Consider the following 25,909-nt stretch of genomic DNA (forward strand, 5'->3'; position numbering starts at 1 on the left):
CCATGTTATGTCCTCTCTCCAGGCTGCTGCTGCTTACTATCTTTATATCCCATTGTTGATATTGTCTCCAGAAACCTTGTTTGTATCTGACTTGTGCTGCCACTGGGGCACCACTTTGATATCTGTGATCCAAACTACCAACAGAAACTGTCTTGATGTCAATGATCCCTGCTGCTGCTGCAGAGGACATTTTTGATGTCCATGGCCTCTGCTGTCACATGTAATGATGTTTATATTAATAATCTCTGCTACTACTGACACAATAATCCTTATCATCTGAGAATCTACCCTAAATCTTGTGGATGCTACTGATCTGTGCTTGAGCTAGAGATCATGCTCATGACCCATGCTGATACTTGTATCCAAGTTGATCTCTTGATATCTCCCACTACTGTAAACCAAGATGCATGGTGATTTCACCTGCCAACTGAACATACATTGGTACCATTGATCTATGCTCCCACTGGTAACCAAGTTGATGTCCATAGTCCATATTGCAATCAGAGAATTTGTTGGTGTTCATGATCCCTGTTGCTGCTTATAAACATTGTGACATCCATGGCCCATACTGCTACTCAAGAATGCATTGTTATAAGACTTTTGTGCAGCCCATGGTGGACTACATTGATATCCTTGATCAAATCTGCCTTCTGAAACAATGTTGATATCGCTGATCTGTACTGCCACTGGGAACCATGTTGATCGACATGGTCTATGTTAGCTCTTGAGACCTTGGTAATATCTGTAATCCATGCTTCAGCCAGAAGCCATGTTTATGTCAATGATGCTTGCTGCTACTGGAGACCAGACTGATTTTCCGGATTCAAGCTGCCACCTGAACTACTGTTGATTTCCCTGATCAGTGCTGCCACTGGTATCTATGTTGATGTTCATAGTTCCTGTTGCCACCAGAGATCTTGTTGATTTTGATGAACTCTGTTGCTACCAGAGAACTTGTTCATGTCCACTCTCTGTGCTGCTGCTGGAGACAAGGCTGATGACTCTAGTCTCTGCTGATGATAGAAACTGTGTTGATTTCTATCGTCTGTGCTGTTACCTGAGGGTATGTTGATGTTAGTACTTTGCTGCCACCTGAAAACATGTTGATGTTTGTGATCCATGAAGCTGCCAGGAACAGGTTGACATCAGTTATCCAATCTGTGACCAGAAATTATATTAATGGTTATGACCTATACTCTTACTGTAAAGTTGTTTTGAAGTGTTATTGATGACTGAAAAGTCATAACTGAGACAGACGTTGAAGACTTCCCTTACAACTCCCATTACCATCAAAGAAAAAAAAAATCCAGAGAAGAAGCTATTGAAAAGAGTGTTTCTAAATTTTGATAAAGTTGCTAAATGTAGTTCTTCAGAGTAGCTTGCTTTTGATGGGGTTTGGAGGAAGGACTCTGTTTGTTTAAGGAGTTGGGTATTGCAAGTTTGGCTATGTTCCAATGAGTATATAGAAAACACAAATTGGGCTTAATGTTTTTCTTTGCTTTTATTTTTTTAACTTTTCTTCCTTTGAGGGTGTGGAGGGCATTAATGTAAGAGGGTAGACCTCAGAGAAATGGGAAGCAAGTGTGATCTACATAGATTGTACGAAATTCTCAAATAATTAGTAAAAGTATTATGCTGGAAAAAATAATAAAAATACTACTATGCATGTTCAATTAAATTTGTTCTATAACTAATTCCTTACTTTAATTATTTGACTGAGACCCAGTCTACTTGTTTTCACCAATGTTCTACTGCTGTGTGGAGACACAATGACTAAGACAATTATTACAAGAGAAAGCATTCAATTTTGGGCTTGCTTACAATATCAGAGATTTAGTCCATTATCTCATGGTAAGAAACATGGTGCCATTTAGGTTTCAGAGCACTAGCTGATAACTACATTCTGATCAATGGTAGAGATAGAGACTATAGATTTCCCATGGACTTTTGAAAATTCAGTGCATACCCCCAGTGACATATTTCTTCCAACAAGGCAACATTCCTAATCCTATAATCTGTTCAGTAGTATCTTGCCCAATGAGTAAGGCTTTAAATATATGAGCTTATAGGATTCATTGATATTCAAACCACCAGAATAACTTGAGTACTTTTGCAATAATAATTTTACTTATTCTTTGAAGAGCTTATGCATTTAGACAATATATTTTGACTATATCCACCTACCATTTTCTCACTTCCTCTTCCTGTAATGACTCCAGTCTGTCATAGTCCCAAATTTATGTCCTTTCTTTTGTTACAAATAACATATTGAGTTCAATTAGTGATGCCCACTATGTTCAGATTTGTACATGCCAGTGTGTAGGTCCATCCACTGGAGTATAGGCAATCCAACAGAGGCCATGTCTTCAAAAACGATTGACTTTCCCTTCTTCGGAAATTGCTAATTGCCTGTAGTTCCTCCACGTATTTTCAAGTTCATCTTAGAATTTTGCTGAGTTTTCTGTTGAATCAAAAACCAAAGGTACTGATAATTTAAGTATGCAGAAGTCCTCTTATTTCTAGAAATCTGCATTTTAAATCTCTAACTCAGTTTTTTTCTTACATTCCTTCTGCATGCTTTCCTGTTATGTCTTAACTTTTGGTGATGGAAGATGGAAGCAGTTTCATCCACAGCTGAGCACTCATGCTTATATTTTGTACTTTGACCAGCTATAAGTATTTTCCTTAGTCACAATATACTGAAAAAGAACCTTCTCTGAAAACAGTTGAGAACAAGACAAATCTGTAGGTATAAATACAATTATTCAGTTGGGATATTGGTAGCATGATCATTAAATACAGCAATAGCAGTGTATTCACCCCTAGGGGTTGTGATCGCCCCAGTCATAGGCTTTGGCCAAGCAAGTATGAAACACCTGTGGCATTAGACTTATATTCAATTAAAAAGTTCTTGGGTACTCTATAACTCTCATGTCACTGTTAATACCAGTGGCCAAATTTCCAGAACAGGTCAATATTGTAGCATGCAGGATTTAGCAGTGGGGGAGACAATTATGTCTTTTTCTTACTACTGCTTTCATTGCATCATCTAGAGCTATGTAAGCTATCTACAAGGAAGAAAGTTGAATGGTATCTTCAGCAAAACAGTTTTATCATCTAGTTAGGGTTATAAAATAATAGCAGTGACAGTGCCCCATGTTGTTTCTGGTACCTCTTCTCTGTGGCTTTTCAAAAACCTGTAGGTATGTATGTATGTTGGGCACAAATATTTTTACACCTTCAGAAAGCATCATTATCCACCTGTGGAGAGAACATCTGTCCAAACTCTTTTCAATATACATAACATTTCTAAGTAACTTACAAACTAGTATATTTGTACAAGAGTTATGCACACACACACACACAAACACAAGCACACACACACACACATTAATATGTATCATCTTAAATGGCTTGTTTGTAAGTACCTGGGTTTCATATATACTTCAAGTTAAATATACACAGGATTCAAATACAACATTCTTATCTAAGAGAAAATATGATACTCATCTTTCTGACCCTGCTTATATCACTACATTTAAGATTTTATCAGTTCCATACATTTAACAGCAAATATAAAGATTACTGTTTTTTACATGATAGCAATACGTTTTTGTGTCTATATGCAGCAAAATTTCTTAATCATTCTTCAGTTAATGAGCATGTAGATTGTTTCGATTTCCTTTTGTGAATAGAGTTGCAGTTAAGATGAAGACATGTAAGAGATTTTGGATCTCTTCTTTGTATATTCCACAATGGTAAACATGTATCATATAGTAGTTCTGTTTCTAAATTTTTGAACAACTTCCATATTGATTTCAATATTGGCTGCACTAGTTTTCAGTCCCACCAGATATAGATATTCCCTTTTCACTACATTTGCACGATAATTTCTTGTGATTGACTGGTTGATTAGATAATTTAAATATATTCACACAAAGGTTATGTTGTCTTAGGGTTTTACTGCTATGAACAGAAATGATGACCAAAGCAAGTCTTATAAGGACAACATTTAATTGGGGCTGGCTTATAGGTTCAGAGGTTCAATCCATTATCATTAAGGCAGGAGCATGGCAGCATTCAGGCAGGCATGGTACAGGAGGAGCTGAGTGTTCTGTGTCTTCATTTGAAGGCCTCTAGGAGAAGACTGGCTTCCAGGCAGCTAGGATGAGGATCTTAAAGCCCACACTCACAGTGACACACTATCGGGTCTTGGAAGGGTATCTTGGTTCTTGTGTTAGCATGAGCCTGGAACCAACATGTGTTCAGCCATGCCCCCAGATCCCAGGGCCCTGACACTTGGTCTAATCTCTGGTCTAACCTCCATTTAACCTGCACAATCAGTTGCATAAGACACAGATAGAGGGAGTGACTAACAGGCCTCCCCCTCGAGAGATTTACATATTAATGAGTTATCTAAAGGCTGGGGGTGTAGCTAAAGTTATTCCCTCCCCTCTTCTCCCTTCATATTTAAGCCAGCCTTCCCATGGCATTTGGGGCCGCACGCACATCCAGATCCAAGGCCATGAACAATAAACTTCTCTTTGGAAACCCAGTCCATGTGTTTTCTGGGGCCTGCTGCTGACAAGCTTCCAGTTTTTGAAACTTAAGACTTTCTCCAGTATGTGGGACCTGCCTGAGATATGGCCTCTGGAAAGCCCCAGGACTCCATCGATGCCCACCCCCACAGGCCACCTCTGCCATGTTCCTGTGGGACACCACTTGGGCCCAGGGCTGCCCTGAGTGCATTTGTCCCACAACACACCTACTCCAACCAGGCTATACCTCCTAATAGCATCATTCCCTGGGATAAGCATATAGAAACCATCACATTCCACTCCCTGGCCCCTATAGACTTATTCAAACACATGAGTTGATGGGAGGCATACCTAGCCTTAGCATAAGCTAATGTAAACAGGCAGCTTTTGTGGAAATCTACAAACCTGAGTAGTCATAGACCTTGTAAATAGGTAGCCTTGGCAGACAATACCAACTTAGATAAGGACAAGCGAGTCATAGGCAGAGTCATAGTGACTTGTCCCCTGAACCTTCACCCAGCCGATACCAGGTTCTGAAGATATGTGTATTCCCCCTCAACTCCCACACTCCAGTGTCATTCCCTTCCCCACATCCTGCCTTTCTGTGTTTATAACCCCTGTGTGAATGAATTACTATTTGAGAAAAAATAAATTTTAAAAAAGTGAATACAAATTGTATTTAAATTTCTCAAAAGTAAAAAAAAAAATTGTACTTAGTCCAACTTCCAAAGTCTCCATAATCTATAGCAGAATCAACACCATTAAATGTCAAAAGTTCAAAGTCTCTTCTGAGATTCATCCAATCATTTAACTGTAATTCCCGAAGCAAAACAGGAAACCAGCTGGGCAAACTCCACACACTGTATCTCCATGTCTAATTTCAAAGCAGTCTTCAGATCTCCAACTCCCTTTTTATCTTTGTTGACAGCAACTTCTTTTTCCTGAGCTAGTTCTACTCCCTATTAGCAACATTCCTCAGCAAATATCCTACGACTCTGGCATCTTGAACATTTTTTGATCTCCAATGTAACTTAAACATTACAGCTTCTTGTTTCAGCGTCTAAAATCCACTCATGATCTGGGGTTCTACAAAGTGCTTGCATCATTTCTCCAAGACTGCTTTAGGCTCTGGTTGACTCCATTCCCCAGCTACTGCTATTCTTCATGATGATTCCATGGTACTGGGGATCTCCAATATACTGCGGTCTTCTGCTGTAACTAGGCTTACCCAGTAGACTCTCATAGTCTCTTTTTATGATGACAAGCCTTAACTTCTTTGCATGACCCCTCCAGTCCTGGGCCATCAACTGCAACTGTGGCTGCACATTTACCAATCACCTTTCCTGGCCTCTCACATTACCATGTTTCAGCTGCTCTCCATGACCCCTTGACACCTTCAAAACCAGTACCACTTGGATGATCTTTAAACATTACCAAGTCCAGCTGCAGCAAGAGGTATAACCTTGACTCTCTCTGGAACATACCTTTGTTATGCTCCCAGAAAACACTTCTCAGATTTCACCTCAGTGATGCTGGTCTCTTCTTAATCGCTGCTAATTTTTAGCTTCAGCTAACGACCATCAATTGTCCCAGTAATCCTTTCCATCATTGATTTTTAAGACAGATGCACATGGGTAAATGGGCTGAATTCTGTTGCTAGCAGAAGCTGGAACATGGCCCTCATGTTCTATTACATATCACCAGCTTTCTGTTTTTTTCTCTTTTCTGCTATTCTTCATGATGATTCCATGGTACTGGGGATCTCCAATATACTGTGGTCTTCACTCCTTCACTGCCTAAGCCAGGCTGTTCTGAAACTTACTCTGTTAATTAACCTTGAACTCAAAGAGATCTGCATGGTTTTGTTTCCTGAATCCTGGGATCAAAGGTGTGTAACACCACATCTGGACATAAGCTTTTCACTACTTGGAACTTGCTTAGAATCAGGCTGGGCTTGAACTTAGAGATCTGCTAGCCTCTGTATCCTGAGATTAAAGGTCTCTACCACCATGCTTGTACTTATATTTAGCTGGGTGGGCTCTTGCCGTGAAGTTACCACTCCCTTAATCTGTTTATCTCCTTGAACATAGGATTCAGGTCCATTTCACTTCCTGATGCCCCTTTATTACTTGAAGCATCCATTTTATATTTTCCTTTCTCAACTTTCTCCCTTTCATTGAAACACTGTTCATAAGAATGAGCTTTTATAACCACACAACAGCATTTATACCAGACTGTTTTGAGGCTTCCTATATCAAAGAAATTACTCTAAATATCTTCACCTTAGCTTCAGGCAGACTTTGTAATGGCAAATAGCAGCCATATTCTTCACCAAAATAGTGCAAAAACAATCTTTAGGCCACATGCTAACGTTCTCCATTGAGACCTCTTGTGTTAGGTATGCAGAGTTCAAATCATCCTCAGCACTAATGTCTTCAATATTCCTACTAGGATGGACCATTAAACCCCCACTTAAAGCATATCACTGCTTGCCAAATACAAAGGCCCCAAATCCACATTCCTCTAAACAAAAGCATGCTCAGGCCTATCACGGTAATACCCCAGTCCCTGGTACCAACTTCTGTCCCAGTTAGGGTTTTGCTTCTGTGAAGAGACACCATGACCAAGGTAACTCTTATAGGGACAACATTTAATTGGGGCTGGCTTACAGGTTTAGAGATTCAGTCCATTATTGTCAAGGCAGGAGCATGGCAGTATCCAGGCAGGCATTGTCCAGGAGGAGCTGAGAGTTCTATATCTTCATCTGAAAGTTGTAAGATGACTGACTCCCATGTGGTTAGGAGGAGTGTCTCTTTTCCGTCACAGTGATAGACTTCTTCCAACAAGGCCACATATACTCCAAAAATGTCACTTCTCCTAATAGTACCATTCCCTGTGCCAAGCACATTCAAAACACCACAAAAACAAAATCCTCAAATTCTTTTAATTTTAGTCATAATATAATTACAGCCCTTCAATTTTCCACTCTTATACTAACCCATATCATTTCTAATTGCTGGCCTCTTTTTCTTGCTTATTGTTATATAGAAATATGTGTTAAATGTGTAAAAGCCAAATGTGTTTGTTTTGTATATCAGGGCTGATCACTTTGTGTTAGATAACAATTTAAGAGGCACATTTGTAGAGATTCAAATTTTCCCTTTCTCAGCAGTCATTAGTTGCTCATCATTCTTTTCTAGAGGTAGAATCCTATCCTATGTTTTCCCTTAAGCACTAGTATGTTTACTGATACTGTTATTGTTTGTGTTGTATTTAGACAGCTATACTATTGAGGTATTATGGGTATAGTTTCCTTGTCATTTCTAGGAGACAATTTCATGATAGACTTTCTCATCCTCTGTCTTACACAAACTTTGGCCCTTCTGTGATATTGTCTAAATCTAAGGTCTAGGAGTTGTGTTGTATTACAGATGTGTTCTTTGGGGTTTTGCTCCTCACATATTATTGATCTCTGCAATATCACTAGTTGCAGTTTTCAGGACTTACCTTTGTTTCATTCTTCTGATATAAAAGGAAGTTTCTAGGATGAGGGTGATATTTACCTATGAATATAAAAATAAGACTGAGAATGCAATTAAAAACTATTTGGTCTAGTAAAGTAAACATAGTAGCTTTTCTTATACTATACGTGATTTCACTAGTCCTGTCTAGGTAGTCAGATTTTTAGTACTAGGCCTTTACTCATGGTGAGTGGGCTTTAAGTCCAATTAATCCTACTGCCAAGATGTTCTTGCAACTGTTCTGGTTTACCAGCACCACAGTTGGATTGGACTACTGATTCTTTCTTTTCCTTAGCAGCTTGCATGTTGCTTTCTGGTAATATGAAAGCTAGACCACAGGAAGAAAGCTCTTAGGTTAGATTCAGCTTCAATCTGAGCTCTGTGTCCGAAGTACATGATATCCTTAGCCATAACGACTTATCTTCAACTGTGGAAGGTGATCAAAAGGAAAATAGCAATATCCTACATTGTGTGGGAAACAATTTGAACCAGTGTAACCAACAACTCAAAAGCATGTTTTTCATGCTCAGTACTGGAGATTTTGTTTTATACATGTATTTGACTTTTCAAATATATATATGAAAAATATTTCCTATTATTTCAAATATTTCAAATACTATGAAATAACATCAGTTGAGGCTTTATCAGACAAACAGCCTTGATGTTCTTTGTCTCTACTCCGTTCTTTACAATGAGTACTGATCTTCTTCTTTCTTAATAGGGGCCCCTTTCCTATTTTCCCATTTCCCACTTCACTTATATCCTACCCCTTACAGGGTCTGTTTTAGTTTTCTAGTTAATATGGTGCCTCTGTTAGGGTTTCATTGCTGCTATGAGATATTATGATCACTTTAAAGTATTATAAAGGAAAATGTTTAATTGGGACTGGTTCAGGTATTTAGTTCATTATTGCCATGACAGGAAACATATTACCATGCAAGCAGATGTGGTACTGGAGAAGGAAATGAGAGTTTTTCATTTGGATTTGAGAGTTCTATGTTTATAGTAGGAAGAAAGAGTGAGTCACTACTCCTGGTTTGAGTTTCTCAAAGCACAAAACTAATTCATCCACAGTGACACACTTCCTACAGAAAGTCTACACATACACTAACAAGGCAACACCTTCAATAATGCCACTTCTTATGATCGCATGGTGGGGCATTTTCATTCAATCTACCACATGTAGTTATGTATCTGTGAATTCATAAATTTGTGTTTTCCAATTTAGTAGAATTTGGATATTTGCAGTATATATTTGCCATTTTCTTTCTTTCTTCCTCTCTTTCTTTCTTTCTTTCTTTCTTTCTTTTCTTTCTTTCTTTCTTTCTTTCTTTTTTTTTCTTTCTTATTTTGCCAACTCCACTCCTTCTATTGATGGAAAGATCTCTAGTTCAAAATATACAGAAATTAAGCATATCTGTTAACTAGATTGGTTGTTTAGAAGGTTTGGTATTTTTTTTCTTTTTCTTTTTGCACCTTTTTATTTGACATTGTATTTATTTACATTTCAGATGTTATTTGTTATTCCCTTCCCCCATCCCCCCATTAACCCCCATCCCATCCCTCCTCCTCCTTTTTTGCTTTTATATCATTTAAATTACCTGGAAGTATTAAGGTCAGTTCTAGGTTGAGTAAATAGCAGTACAATAGATGTAAATAGTCAAGGAACAAGCAAGACAATAAACCCAGATAGTCAAAGAACAATCAGGGCAATAAACAAAGTCCTGAGATCACTCCCATTAGCACTATTTCTAAGGGCTTATCAGGCTGACAAAATTATCTGAGCCTCCTTCCCTGTCCTAGCCCAAAGTCATTTTCATATCTGAAGCTTACTTCTATGGTCTAGCTTAAGATTTAGATTCCTGCCTGTAATTACTTCTTTGTTCTAGCCTAATATTTAGATTCTTGCCTGAAATTACTTCTAGCTTAATGTCAGATTTCTGCCTGCAATCCATTTCCTTGTCCTTGGCCAATGTCAGATTCCTGTCAGGCAGCCCCAAAAGCTTTCCACATACCCCCGTTTTCATTGTATAAACCAGACTGAGACTTTCTTAGGTGGTTCTGACTAGAATTCCTTCCTTATCCATCATGGCATCATCAAAAGCAAAGCACTTCTGTCTTTGGTTGGTAAGGCTCTGTGTAGAATCCTACCCAGCCTTGGCTTGCCAGTCTGTTAAATTAATAGCTCTGTCTGGGGGGGGGGGTCCATTTTCAGTTTCAAGTCATGTACATTGACTGCCAACATGTTGATGTTGTTAGAGATAAGCTTTAACACGATGGGCAGGAATTAAGCTATCCCCAAGACAAAAGGGCTAGCATGATCGAGCTATATATGCCATTTCTGAGGTTTGACAAAAATAGGAAAACTGCTCTGACTTAAAGCTATGGATAATTTTATCAGCAATATGTGCAGCATCAAAGCTCAGCAGAGAGGCATTCTTTAAATTCATAATCTTGCTATGCAAAGCTAAAACATCCAGAGATCTGTTAGAATTATGCCAAATACTCTACAAGTGCCTTTAAATATTTTTCTAACTATAATGATTATCATTGAAAATTTTAGAAGTAACACAACTCCAATGGTATTTGTCATGACACTTGAGATGGCTCCTAACTCTTAAACCCTGAACCTTCTTCCAATAATTTAAATAGGATATAGAGCATCAATCCATTGTTCCAAACACCTATATAAATCCTCTTGTATATTCAACACATTAGTAACAATTTTTTTGCTAAATGATTAACAAAAGTGACTCTCTTAACTTCTTGTGTCAGAGCAATTGCAGAAGCAGTGGTGCTAGCAGTTAGTGCAATTAAAGCTGTTATACAAGCAATAATCAAGCCCACTACTCTCTTGCTTCTGCTTAAAGCCTAACTTACTTGTTCTAGCACTTGCAAGCTTTTTTCAGAAAATCACAGTTTTCTAATTCTCAGAGCAGTAAGGCAAAAGCTGGTTGATAGACCTCCATAACAGACATGCCAGGATTCAACAAACTAACACAAATAGAAAGTATACAGTCAATGCAACTTACAATAAATACTGTAGTAGAAACAAAAGGAGCAAGTATAAAGACAAAGTGTGGAGCAGAGACTGGAAGAGGGATTGTCTGGAAATGGCCCTACGTGGGGTTCCATCCTATGTGCAGTCACCAAATACAGACACTATGTGGATGCCAGGAAGTGCATGCTGACAGGAGCGTGACATACCTGTCTTCTGAGAGTCTCTCCAAGTGCCTGACATAAACAGAGGCAGATGCTCAATTCTAACCATTGATATGATCACAGGGTACCCAATGGAGGAGTTAGAAAGAAGACTGAAGGAGCTGAAGGGGCTGGAAGCCCCATGGGGAGAGCAATAATACCACCCAACCAGAGCTTCTAGGGTCTAAACCTCCATCTGGGGAACACAAAAGGAGGGATTCATGGCTCCTCCTGTATAGGTAGTTGAGGATGGTCTTGTCAGGCATCAGTGGGAGAGTAGGGCATTGGTCCCTGGACAGCTGGATACCCTCGTGTTGGGGAATTGGAGAGCAGGGAGGCCAGAATGGGTAGATGGATGGGGGTATACCCTCATAGTAGTAGGAGTATGGGGGATGGGATAAGGGGTTTTGAGGGGGGATGGGGAAAGGGGATAACATTTGAATAGTAAATAAAGTATCCAATTTAACAAAATAAAACAGATAATGGAACTGGCAATTGTAGTTGAGCAGTTGAGACTTTTTATCAACGATTTATTATGGGGATTCCTTATAATCTTCAATGACAAGGTATTGTGGAAGAGGCCCATGGAGCTTTAAAACAATATCTTCATAATATAAAAAAAGGGGAAGTATATTCCCACACACCACAAATTTATTTACATCATGCTCTTTTTATTTTAAATATTTAAAAAAATTTGGATGCCAAAGAACTTTCTGCTGAGTGTCTATGGCACCATACAACTAGGTATTCTTATGCACAGGTGAAAAGGAATGATCCAGTTACCGGCATATGTCATGATTGCAACCAGGTATCTAATATGGGGAAGATGGCATGTTCGTGTGTTTTTTTGAAGGATGCTGAAGGAGCAAGGTGGCTGCCAGAATGATTGGTAAGATATGCTGTCTCTGAGACAAAGAATGATGCTGATCTGTGAGCTTGCTGAGTGCCCTGACAAGAGTTACTGGGATGATGTATTTGACATATGTTCCTTAGCCACCTTTGCTTGCCTATATCCCAGGTGGGACAAGCTGCCTTGCCTCAAGTTTTTAGACCTTATGGGATAGAGAATCAAAAAGAGAAGTTATAATTATTCTTGTATTTTTCTTAAAGGTGACCAGTTATTCAGACTCAATCATGTACATGTCTAGAAATAAATCCAATATTGGAAATAACAGTCTTCATTTGGAAGGCTGGATCTGGACATTTTCAGAGACATGTTTGGAAGTCAGCTTCTGTTCTCATTGATGTTATGACAGCAAGAGAGAAAGATGGGTCAAGATCTGAATTTCAAACAAGTATTTGTGCATGTGTTAAGTCTCTTTTAATTGTAAAGTTAAAATTACCATTTTCTTTATTTTTTTTCCTTATGAAGATAGTGACTCATTGTTTATCACTGGCTAGCCAGTTATCTTTTGTATAGAGCAGGATCATAAAGATCCATTTGCCTCACGTTCCCTTGTACTGTAAATGAAGGTATGCAGCACTATGACCAATCTGATTTCCTAATTTTCTGAATTGTATTGGTATTATTATTAATATACCTAATATCTTCATACCATCTACAGCACTGACATTGGAAATGATGCAACAATAAAGGGAATTATAAAAAGTTGACTAAAAATTAAGGTAATAATATCTTTTGAAAACTAAATGAAGACACCTTGATATGAAATTGCAGATCTGAAGTCCACCCATTATCCCATAGCTCTGCCTGCTTCCTGGGAGGCCTGTTGCCTCCTGTTGGACCCCTGGAAAGCCAAGCAGTCTGTGCCTTCCTTTCTGTACTCCACCTTCCAGTGTACACATCTACCTACAATCACATAGCTACACTACATTCTGGCCCACTGATCTGCCTGCCCACAGAAAGCCTGCTACCACCTGGAGATAACCAGTCCCAAAAGCCTGCTACTGTCAGTGGCTACCCCAGTCCCAAAAGCCTGCTGTTGTCAGTGGCTTCCAGGCCAGCCAACACCAGAGACAACCATGTGACTATAGTCAAACATTAGAACACAATTAAACAAAGCCAGTGCATCAGAACCCAGGTCTCCTGTGACAGAAAATCCTGAGTACCCTAACTTACCTGAAGAGCACGACAGTGATTTTAAATTTCATCTTATGAAGATAATAGAGGCCATTAAAAAGGGAATGAATAAATCAAATAAATACAGTAAAATACCTTCCAACAGGTAAAGACCTTTAAACAGGAAAAAAATTTAAAAAAGAAACATAAGAAAGAAAAAATAATCAAACAATTGAAAGAAATGAATAAAATTGTTTATGACCTGAAAATTGAAACAGAAACAAACAAACAAAAACCAAAACAAACAAACAAAATACAAATGGAGGAAACATCTGAGATGGAAAAACTAGGAGAGAGAACAGTAGCTACAGATATAAGTATTACCAGCAGAATAAAAGAGATGGAAGACAGAATCTCATATGTAGAAGATACTATAGAAGAAATGAAGATGTTAGTCAAAGAGAATGCTAAAGATTTTTTACATTTCAAAGAATGCTAAAAGTTTTCTAATAAAAATAACTCAGAAAATTTGTGACACTATGAAACGATCAAACCAAAGAATAATAGGAATAGAAGTAGGAGAGGATTCCCAGGTCAAAGGCCTAGAAAATATCTTCAACAGAATCATAGGATAAAACTTCCCTACTATAAAGAAGTAGATGGGTATAAACATAGAAGAAGATAATCAAAACACTAAGTGTACAAAATAAAGAAAACTTATGAAAGCTGCATAGGAAGAAGGCCAAGTTATATATATATATATATATATATGCGCAGACCTATAAGAATTACATCTGACTTCTAAACAGAGATGGTAAATTCCAGAAGGCCTGGACAGATGTCCTTCAGATCCTAAAAGACCACAGATATCAGCCCAGATTACTATACACACCTAAAAAATCCAATCAGATAGATGGAGAAAACAAGATATTTTATGACAAAACCAAATTGAGACAACAATATATTTCTACTAATTCAGCCATACAGGGAATACTAGAAGAAAAACTCAAACAAAAGGAGGGTAACTACACTCAAGAATACATAAGAAACTAATCATCTCACAGGAAATCAAACGAAGACAAACACATACACACACAAACACACCCCCACCATCACCACCACCACCACCACCACCTCTACAACAACTGGTCAGAAAGTAATGCTTGTTGTTTAGTTCAGGGCCTTTCATATGTTTTGCAACTGTTTTATTACTGAGATGTATATCAAAAACTTAGAAAGACAGTACATTTTTTGTGTGAATTCTATTTCCTGATAGCTCAATATTGTGCTCAACATTAAGGTACTTATTGTTTAGTATCAACTATTTATTTTTGCTATTTGACAACTTTATACACATATCCTACTGCATGTTGCCTAAACTTGTGAATTTGATCTCATACACATAATTTTAAATGTGGTATGGTCATGGGTGCAATAGCTATGTTCTGTTGATATTTCATAGAACTCCTTCCCATCTTCTTTTCCTTGCATTCTTTATGCCTCTCTTTCTTCCACATTGTTTTCTGTGACTTGGGGTTGGTACAGATAAAGGAGTCTCATTTAGGACTAAATGCTTAATCAACACTTATTCTTAGCACCTATACAAGTTGTGACACTCTGCATTAACCTCTGGTCCCTGCAAAAGAAACCTCTGGCCAAGGTTTGGGGCAGTTGAGCTTTCTGGTTATAAGCTTAAATATTTAGAAGGAAGTTTTAGCAAAACAATACAACAACAACAACAACAAAAAAACAAGCATTAGGTCTTGCCCTAGGAACTATGACCTCCTGAATCATAGGCTTCAAATAAATATTGCATTACCAGGCTTGAATTTTTTACTGTAGAACAGACCAGAAATCAAATCCCCAAACAAGGGCTAATACGTATAACCTTCATTCTACTATTGCCTCTTTAGGTCTCATTTTACCTGTCAGGTAAATATTGTAACACGTATGGATGGCTGATGAGATAATATTCATGTCTTTTCTTCCACAATGGCCTGCATTCAGGATTACTAGAGGAGTTATCCAAAGGCAGTTCTCCTGTCAAATTCCACTTCATTTCTTTATAATGTTCTGGAACCAAATCATGTTTTGTTTTCACAAATTGAGTCTTTCAGTCTTGTACTGGTAGGCAACCAAGAGCAATAACAATAGCTTGGGTTGCTTTGTTTGTGTCTGTGACACTGCTGATCAAAAATTTGTAGGAAGAAATTCCATACCTGTTACTGAGATTTTTATAAATTATTTTTATTTAAATGGAGTTTTAAGACACTCAAATATTTCCTTTTTCCTCTGTCCAACCCCTCCCAGCTAACGCCCCTTGAGTCCTTCTTGTCAGGAGCAGCCCTGTTTATACACTGAAGGCCTAGAATCAGCCATAGGCCTAAAAACAGCAATAAGCCTAATATACATGCCTGCTGACACAAAGTCTTGGGTATCTGTGGAAAAACACTGAATCAGATGGCTAGAAGCTATTGTAAACTAGCAGCTTTGGTGGAAAATTGCCAGCCTGAATAGTCTTAGACCTTGTAGATAGGTAGCCTTGGTGGGTAGTACCAAGTTAGATAAGGACAAGTGAATCATAGGCAGAGTCATAGTAATCTGTCCCCCAAACATTCACCCAGCTGACACTCTGTTCTGAAAGATATCTGTACCCCCTTGAATACCTAAGCTCCTGTGCCATCCCCTTCCCCACATCCTGCCTTTTTGTGTATATAATCCCTGTGTAAAAAAAGTAAAAATTACGATTTGATCAGACTACAGACAAATCGTCGTTCTATGCGTTAGCCTATTTACCCCACTTTCTCTTTCAGGTGACCTCCCTGGACCCCTGTTTAATGCCCTGCTGGACAGGATACCTTCTTATGTCTTCCACAATCAAACTCATAGCTTCTTTTTCTTTAATTACTATTGTCACACATACATATATGTGTACATTGGACACATGTACACATACAACCTACTGAATTTATATTTGCTTTTGTTTTTAAATATGTTTTAAAGTCTGAACTCTTTACCACTTTGTATTAGACAACCAATAAGGGGGCACATCCATGAGCAAACCTAATTTTTCCTATCTCAGGACTCATTGGTTTCCTGTCGTTTTTTGTTTAGTGGTGGAACAGCATGAAAACTACTCCCTTCCACATTAATCTGTCCATTGACACAGCCATTGTTCCACTACTTTTTAATGCTGCCATTTCTAGGTTGGTGGGAATGACAACTGGTTCGTATACTCTAGAAATGAGTATGGGGGATCTACAAACCACTATAAATAAACTTACCAGCTTCTGAGCAGATATACAACTTCTTGGTATGTGCCCAAGGGCTTGATATCTTACTCTACAGATACTTGATTAGTCTCCTTGTCATCCTACCCATAAGAGCCAGGAAATGATAGAAGCATCTTAAAGGGCCTTAACAGATAAATGGGTAATGAAAGCTTAATACTTATACTCAATAGGATATTATCCAGCTATAACTAAAGATTAAATCATAAATTTTTTTGGTAAATGTATATACTGGTAATAGATTAACACAGGTTTATAAAAACCACAAAACCCATAACATGTTTTTGTCATCCATGGTTCCTAGCTCCACATCTTCAGATGTCTATATACAATATATAACATGAAATAATTATAGAAGCCATGAAAAAAAAAGAGAACATAGGATGGACTGTGAACTTGGGAAGGAAATAATAGGATATGAAGGATAGGAAGCGTGAAATGGAATAACTAGAAAAAGAGCTCCAACTGTGCAGGTGTTAAGGATGCAAGTTCAGAAGAAGAATGGATTGGGGACAAATAACACCATGATAATGAGCTTTTCCTTTAACAAACCATGTTTGTGTTCAAACTCTACATTTTTTTACTCTTGTTTTAAAAATAGATAATTACTCATAAGATAGTTTTTTCCCCATAGGAGTTTTCCATACATCCTTAGTTTTGTTCAGCTACTGCAGTCCCTGCTATTACCTTAAATCTCCCTCATATCACTGATTAAACTTTTACTCCCAGTTTAATGAATATAAATGAAACACATTTTCTATATCCATTATTCTGTTGTAGAACATCTGGGTTGTTTCCAGCTTCTGGCTACCACAAAAAAGGCCTCTATGAACCTAGTAGAACAGGTGCCCCTGTGGCATGGTGGACATCTTTTGGGTATATGCCTAAGAGTGGTATAGCTGGGTCTTCAGGTAGATCTATTTCCAATTATCTGAGGAACCTACAGATTGATTTCCAGAGTGGTTGTACCAATTCCCACTAGCAATGGAGGAGTATTCCTCTTCTTCCACATCCTCGACAACATGTGCTGTCACCTGAGATTTTGATCTTAGCCATTCTGACTGGTGTAAGATGGAATCTCAGGATCATTTTGATTTGCATTTCCCTGATCACTAAGGGCTTTAACATTTCTTTAAGTGTTCTCAGTCGTTTGAGACTCCTCTGTTGTGAGTTCTGTTTAATTCTATATCCCATTTTTTTTATTGTGTTGTTTGGTTTCTTGGTAATTAAGTTCTTGAGTTCTTTATATATTTTAGATATTAGCCCTCTATTGTCCATGAGGTTAGTGAAGATTTTTTCCCAATCTATAGGTTGCTGATTTGTCCCATTGACTGTGTCTTTTTCATTACAGAAGCTTTCCAGTTTCATGAGGTCCTGTTTACCAATTCTTGACCTTAGAACATGAGTCACTAGAGGTCTATTTAGGGAATTTTCCAATGTACTAGTGCGTTCAAGGCTTTTCCCACTTTCTCTTCTATTAGATTCAGTGTATTTGGTTTTATGTTGAGATCCTTGATCCACTTGGACTTGAGCTTTGTGGAAGGTGACAAATATAGATCTATTTTCATTTTTCTACACACAGACTGTTAGACAAAAACAAAGTATTAAAGATGCTTTCTTTTTTACATTGTATATTTTTGGCATCTTTCTCAAAGACAAAGTGGCAATAAGTGTGTGGTTTTATATTTGGATATTTAATTATATTCCATAGATCAGTGTGTCTGTCTCTGTACCAATATCATGCAGTTTTTATCGCTATTGCTCTGTAGTATAGCTTGAGGTCAGAGATGATGATTCCCTCAGAAGTTCTATTATTGTAAAGAATTGTTTAAGCTAGTTTGTTTTTATTGTTGTTTGTTTTTCCAGATTAATTTGAGAATTGCTTTTTCCATGACTTTGAAAAATTCTGTTGGGATTTTGATGGAGATTGCATTGAATTTGTAGACTGCTTTTGATATAATCTCTGTTTTTACTATGTTAATTCTGACAGTAAACAAGCATGGGGGAATATCTTCATTTTCTGAGATCTTCTTTGATTTCTTCTTCTTTCTTGAGAGACTTGAAGTTATTGTCATAAAATTTTTCACTTTTTTAGTTGGGGTTATCCCAAGGTATTTTATATTATTTGTGGCTATTGTTAATGGTGGTGTTTCCCTAATTTCTTTCTCAGCCTGTCTATAATTTGTATAAGGTAAGGCTAACGGTTTATTTGAGTTAATTTATACCCAGTTACTTTGCTGATGTTGTTTATAAGCTGTAGAAGTTCTCTGGTCAAATTTTAAAGGTCACTTATGTATACTATCATATCATCTGCAAATAGTGATAACTTTACTTCTCCTTTGCCAATCCCCTTGATCTCTTTTTGCTGTCTTATTGTTCTAGGTAGAACTTTGAGTACTATATTGAATAGATATGATAAGAGTCGGTACATTTTGTCTTGTCCCTGATTTTAGTGAGATTATTTGAAGTATCCCTCCATTAAATTTGGTATTGGCTGTTGATTTGCTGTAAATTGTTTTTATTATGTGTAGGTAAGGTCCTTGAATTCCTGATCTTTCTAATACTTTTAGCACAAAGGGGTTTTGAATATTGTCAAGTGTTTCTTCATCTTCTAAGGATATGATCATGTGATTTTTTTCTTTGAGTTTGTTTATATAGTGGATTACATTAATGTATTTTCATATATTGAACCACTCTTGCATCCCTTAGATGAAGCCTACTTGATTGTGGTGAATGGTGGTTTTGATGTGTTCTTCGATTTAGTTTGCAAGAATTTTATTGAACATTTTTGCACCGAAATTTATAAGTGATATTGGTCTGATGTTTTCTTTCTTTGTTGGGTCTTTGTGTGGTTTAGGTATCAGTATAACTGTGTCTTCATTGAATGAATTAGGTACTGTTCCTTCTGCTTCTATTTTGTGGACTAATATGAGAAGTATTAGTGTTAGGTCTCTTTTGAAGTTCTGATAGAATTCTGTACAAAACACTTCTGGCTCTGGGCTTTTTTTGGTTGAGAGAGTTTTAATAACTACTACTTCTTCAGGAGCTATGGGACTGTTTAGGTAGTTTACCAGTTCTAATTTAGCTTTGGTATCTGATATCTGTCTAAAATATCATCAATTTCATCTACCTTTTGCAATTTTGTTGAATATAGGCATATTCAGTAGGATATGATGTTTCCTTTTTAATTTCCTTAGTTTCTTTTGTTAGGTCTCCCTTTTCATTTCTGATTTTGTTAACTTGGAAACTGTCTCTGTGCCCTTTTGTTAATTTGGCTAAAGGTTTATCTTTTTCATTTTCTAAAAGATCTCTTAGTTTTATTGATTTTTTCTAAATTTTTCTTTGTTTCAAATTGGTTGATTTAGTTATTTCCTGCCTTGTACTCCATAGTGATCTGATGGAATACATGGAGCTCTCTTAGTCTTCTTATATCTGTTTAGGCTTGGTTTGTGTCAGATTATACGGTCAGTTTTGTTGAAGGTACAATGAGGTGCTGAGAAGAAGGCATATTCTTTTGTTTTATAGCAAAATGTTCTGTAGATACATGTTAAGTCCATATGGTTCATAACTTCAAAGTTTCACTATGTCTCTGTTTAGTTTCTGTTTTCATGAGTGTTGGTGAAAATGAAGTATTGAAGTCTCTCACTCTTATTGTGTGGGGTTCAATGCATGTTTTGAGCTTTAGTAATGTTTCTTTCACAAATGTGGGTGCCTTTTCCTTTGGGATGTAGATGTTCATAATTGAATGATTGTCTTAGTAGATTTTTCCTTTGATAAATATAATGTGTCCTTCCCCATTTCTTTTGATAATTTTGTTTAAGTAATTTATTGGATAGTAATGTGGCTATTTCAGCTTTTTTCTTGGGGAAATTTGCTTGAAAATTTGTTTTTTCCAGCTTTTTACTCTGAGTTTCTGTCTGTCTTTGTCACTGAGGTGTATTTCCTCTATGCAGCAAAATTCTGGGTTCTGTCTATGTATCCAGTATGCTAACCTATGTCTTTTTTATTAGGGAATTAAGTGCATTGATGATGAGTGATATTAAATTTCAGTGATGGTTCCTGCTATATTTCTTGGTAGGTGTAGTATTATGTTTGTGTGGTTCTCTCCTTTTGGGTTTGTTGTGAGATGATTAATTTCTTGGGTGTAGTTTCCCTTCTTGTGTTGGAAATTTCTTTCCAATATCATCTGTAGGGCTGGATTAGTGGAAAGATATTGTTAAATTTAGTTTTGTCATGGGATATCATGTTATTTGGCCCTTTTCCCTTACTGTTTTTCAGATTCTTTCTTTGGTCTTTTCATTTTGTGTCCTGGATTTTCTGGATGTTCTGGATTAGGATTTTTTTTTTTTTTTTAGTTTTTTAGTTTTTCAAGACAGGGTTTCTCTGTGTAGCCCTGGCTGTCCTGGAACTCACTCTGTAGACCAGGCTGGTCTCGAACTCAGAAATCCACCTGCCTCTGCCTCCCAAGTGCTGGGATTAAAAGCATGCGCCACCACCACCCAGCATAGGATATTTTTATGATTTGAATTTTCTTTGACAGTTGTGTCAATCTCTTCCAAGGTATCTTCTATGTCTGAGATTCTTTTTTCTTCCTGATCTCTTTCCTAGGTTTTCCATCTCCATGGTTGCCTCCCTTTGTGATTTCTTTACTGTTTCTATTTCCATCTTTAGATGCTGAATGTTTTTTTTTTCAATTCCTTCACCTATTTGATTGTGTTTCTTTTTATTTCTTAAAGGGATCTATGTGTTTACTATTTAAGGGCTTCTACCTGTTTATCTGTATTCTTAGGTATTTGTTTAAGGTAGCACATGCCAGTAGGATTTGTTGAAGGAGGTAAAGGCAAAAAGATCACAAGTTCGAGGACAGCCTATGTGTTACATTATTATGCTAAATATTTATTACTTTTGTTGACATAAGCTCATATATATTGCTTATGTTTTTTCCCATGTCATTCCCACCAATGTAGTTTATTTGTCATTATCTTGTGTTACTGTGTTACTAGGACACATTTATTACATCTGATGAGCATACGTAAACAACACTCAGACACACATGCGCACACACATACACAAATACATATTCATTCAGTACTTCAAAGTTTACACATTGTGTTGCACATTTTATTAATTTTACGAACTGTATGAAAATACATAATTTCAACACAGTACGTTCTCTTTATTAAAATTTCTCCATATTTATGTTTTTGTCACTACTCTCATGCAATCATTAATATTTTTTCTTTCACCACTATTTGTTGTAATAGAAGACATACAATAAATAACTTATGCTATCTTATTTCACCTTCAGTAACATTTAACTTTCTTCAATCCATGTTTTCATGATTGAATAACTCATTTTTTAGCATAGAATATTCCATCATATATTTGTACCTCAGTTTATTCAAATATTTGTGCATTGAAGTTCTTCCTGCTTCCTTCTATATTTTTGCAATTATGAAAACATATTTTGGTGGCAACTGGATTACACAATTGAAATTATGTTACATTTTATAAAGGATACTAGACTTCTTTCCAAAAGTGACTTAACAGTGTTGTATCCATAGAAGAAACAGATTAATTTATTGTTCCTTTATTATTTGCCAACATTTAGAGTCATCATTCTTTTAATTTCTATCATGCTAATGGTTTTAATTGGGATCATTTTGGTTTTGAATTCATAATATCCTAATATGCGAATTTTTTCACATGCATATATATTTGCCATCTGTATTTCTTACTATGAATCTGTCTGTCGATATCTTCTATTCGTTTTTTTAATTCATGTTTTTATGTTTGAAATTTAAGTATTTATCTCAGTCTCTATTTATCCCTAATATTTTTTTAATCACTATTGCATTACAGTTCAAAATTGATAGTTCATAGACAATTACTGACATTACACCAGCATTAACATTTAGTTTTCTTCAATTCACATTTTCCTGAGTCAGTAAATCATTTTTCTTAGTATTGATTATTCTATCATACTATTTAAGTTTACTATGCATGTTATTTATAATTCTTTATTAAAATTTTTGAAAAGATAATCTCTTTATATGTAGCTTGTCTCTTAATTTACTTAACAATACATTTCAAAGAAGAAAAGCTTTGTGTGTGTGTGTGTGTGTGTGTGTGTGTGTGTGTGTGTGTGTGTGTGTTTGAGACAGGGTTTCTCTTACAGCCAGGGCTGTCCTGAAACTCGCCAGGCTGACCTCGAACTCAGAAATCTGCTTGCCTCTGCCTCCCAAGTGCTGGGATTAAAGGCATGCGCCACCACTGCCTGGAGAAGAAAAGCTTTAAGGAAAACAAAATTATGATTTTCATTGTGTTTTGTTTTTGTTGCTGTATCTAAGATATCATTCTAAATCTAATGTTATTAAGAATTTCCAATGGTTTTCATTTTATATCTCAGCTTGTATTATGTTTTTGGCTATTCTTTATTTATAGGGTAAGATGTATAATTCTGACTGATGTTAATGCACCTGTCCAGTTCCTGTCGGGTCGTATGTTAGATTATCTTCTCTTTATTCAAAGAATTGAATCTGCTTTTCTTTTTTCAGTATCAGTTGTCAACTATGTAATTGTATAGAATGTATTATTTTATATTCACTTTAAAATCTCTCTCCAAATATGGGAAAGCACAGCTGTGTATTCAATCTTCATTTTCAAGAATATAGAACCTTCCAGATTGTGTCTTCTTAATTTAGTACTATTTTTTCACATAGGAAACTGACTTTAATATTTGATTTTATTAGTATCATATCAATTTCAACATCAATGTGAGTTGAAGTTTTCAACTGATTCTTTTGCTAATGTAAAAGCAAATTAATTGCTCTATTTTATATTTTAAACTTGATAAATTACTACATTTTCATATTATATTTCCAGTGTTATCTTTGTGTTTTTAGTTATAAAAACAGTTAAATTATAAACACAGTTATGTCTCTTTCTCCAATATTTATACCAAATACTTAATAACATGATTAAGCCACTGTACTTGTAATAGCTTTCTAATTAAATTTAATACTATTGATTACTGAAAGAGCATGTTAAATTATTTTGATTCTGCAATAGAAATGACTTCAGAAATGTAAGTTTTAGAATAAAGCTTGCTTGTTATTTTTTTCATAGTGTGACTTTTATAATTTCAGGTATCTTTTATTCAAGTATAATCATACTATTTTCTTTAAACATTCAGTGTTTTTATTCTTAAAAATTAATTTCAAACATTAATTCTACATTGATAATTTATTCAATAATTGATAGTCAAATATATGTTCAGTTGTACTTCATTATGTTGGTCTTTATGTGTATATTTTATACATTAGTATTCCATTAATTTTGGACACCAGTAAACGATAAATTAGAATTTTATTTTTGTTTGTGAATAATTTCCAAATCCATTTATGGCTGGCAAAGTATGAAAGAATAAGGGAATAAGAACCTAATAATTTCTTTCTTGCTATCAAATGACAAAATTGTGCCTTAAAGCATTAAATTCCAGTGAAATCTGGGCCATACATAGATGAATACATATCTGTGAATTCTTTCAAATATGGTATGAATCAAGTATATGGCTGAATGTAACCGCAGGCAGTAGGGAGAGAACCTACATATTAAATAAAGACACATAGGGGTTAGATGAGAGATAGATAGAGAGAGAGAGAGAGAGAGAGAGAGAGAGAGAGAGAGAGGAAGAAGGAGGAGGAGGGAGGAGGAAGAGGAAGAGGAGGAGGAGGAAGATCAGGAGGATTATCATGATCTTTAGCCTGGTGTTATATCCAATCTTTGTCCTACAATAAAAATTTATATGAGTAAGTCACAATTTAAGTAGGTATTGAAATCAGATAAAGACTTCATAGAATTTAGAAATATATTTGTGCTTATATTTTGTGAATTCTTTCTAGAGATGGAAATAAATTTTAGATCAATGTAATTAAGATTATAGTGGGGATTTTTGCAATGAAAACATGACTTTTCACTTGAGACAAGTAATATTAACAATTATAAGTGTCATTGAAAACATATGCCATAATCTACCCATACTAGTAACCTTGAAATTCAATACTCAAAAAGCATTTATTGGAATTCCAAAGACCATTAACCTTTTTACTGAATAAACCACAGCTCATAATGTCTAGGAAACAAATTGAACACCAAACAAGAACATTTTATTTCAATATCTAATATCCTCAAATCTAGCAAAGGATCATAGCATAAGAGATATAAGACAAGTAAAAAACATCAAGTCATAGATACCAAAGCAATAAAAAGCAAAAGCATACATATCCATGCCAAAATTTGCTACTCAATGTACCTGTAGAAACAGTAATATTGCCCAGCAATGACATTCCATTAAAAGATGAAAAGAAATGTAGAAAGATATGGGATATGACAGATGCAATATGGAGTCTACTAAATATATTATATTGAAATTTTCTATTTGCAACAATAAACATTTTATAAGGTTAAAAGCAAAATAAACTCCACTAAATCATGACAATTATACACACAAACCCAGTAGAGGTATTTTAAAGTAAAGCAATATACAATGTCTACTAGAGCAAATGCAAACTGGAATAATACTAAATAGATGACTTTTACAAATGTTTTTTCCAGAAGTAATTTTTATGTAATTTGTGAGGCACTAGTATAGCAACACATATCATTACTGAAGATAAGCTTTGATAGATGGAATATAAAAGCTAATTATAGTGACTATATATGTTCTAACATGTCATTCTTATACTCTTGACTTTTCTTCCATAATCTGGGGCTTAACATACCCACATAGGTTTCACTACTATGTTGTCTCTTGCAATCTCATACTAGAAGCTTTATTTTTCTGGCTTCTATAAGTAGGGACTCTACTGCCTTTAGCAACAACAATTTTATACTGTCACTAATCATTGCCTTTTACAGTTTTGTGGTCTTAATGAATACAGAATGGCTTAATGTTTGCGTAAAGTACTCTAATACTCATTTAAGATTGGTGGTTGACCTAGCTCACAAATTTATTTGATTAACTTTTTTTTTCATGAATCTGAGGGTCAGGGAGGAGTAGTTGGGGTGGTAAATATGTTGAAAATACACTGCATTGGATTTTAAAAGAATTAATAAAATGTTTTAAAAAGGAGTAAAAACTTTCCACCATTTCAATTTTGGAGAGCTTGTAATGGGATTGATGAGAAATACCATTTTCTCAAAATAATTCCATTTTAACAAAATAATTTACCTTTAAATTCTTGTCATTTAAATAGTTGAGTATACAAGTAACCTATGTTTGTTTAATATATTGTAAAAGTTATGAAAAAAATTATTATTTCTGATTGTTAAGTATAA

Source organism: Grammomys surdaster, unplaced genomic scaffold (genome assembly GCF_004785775.1).
Source record: "Grammomys surdaster isolate TR1022 unplaced genomic scaffold, NIH_TR_1.0 60, whole genome shotgun sequence".
NCBI classification, from domain to species: domain Eukaryota; kingdom Metazoa; phylum Chordata; class Mammalia; order Rodentia; family Muridae; genus Grammomys; species Grammomys surdaster.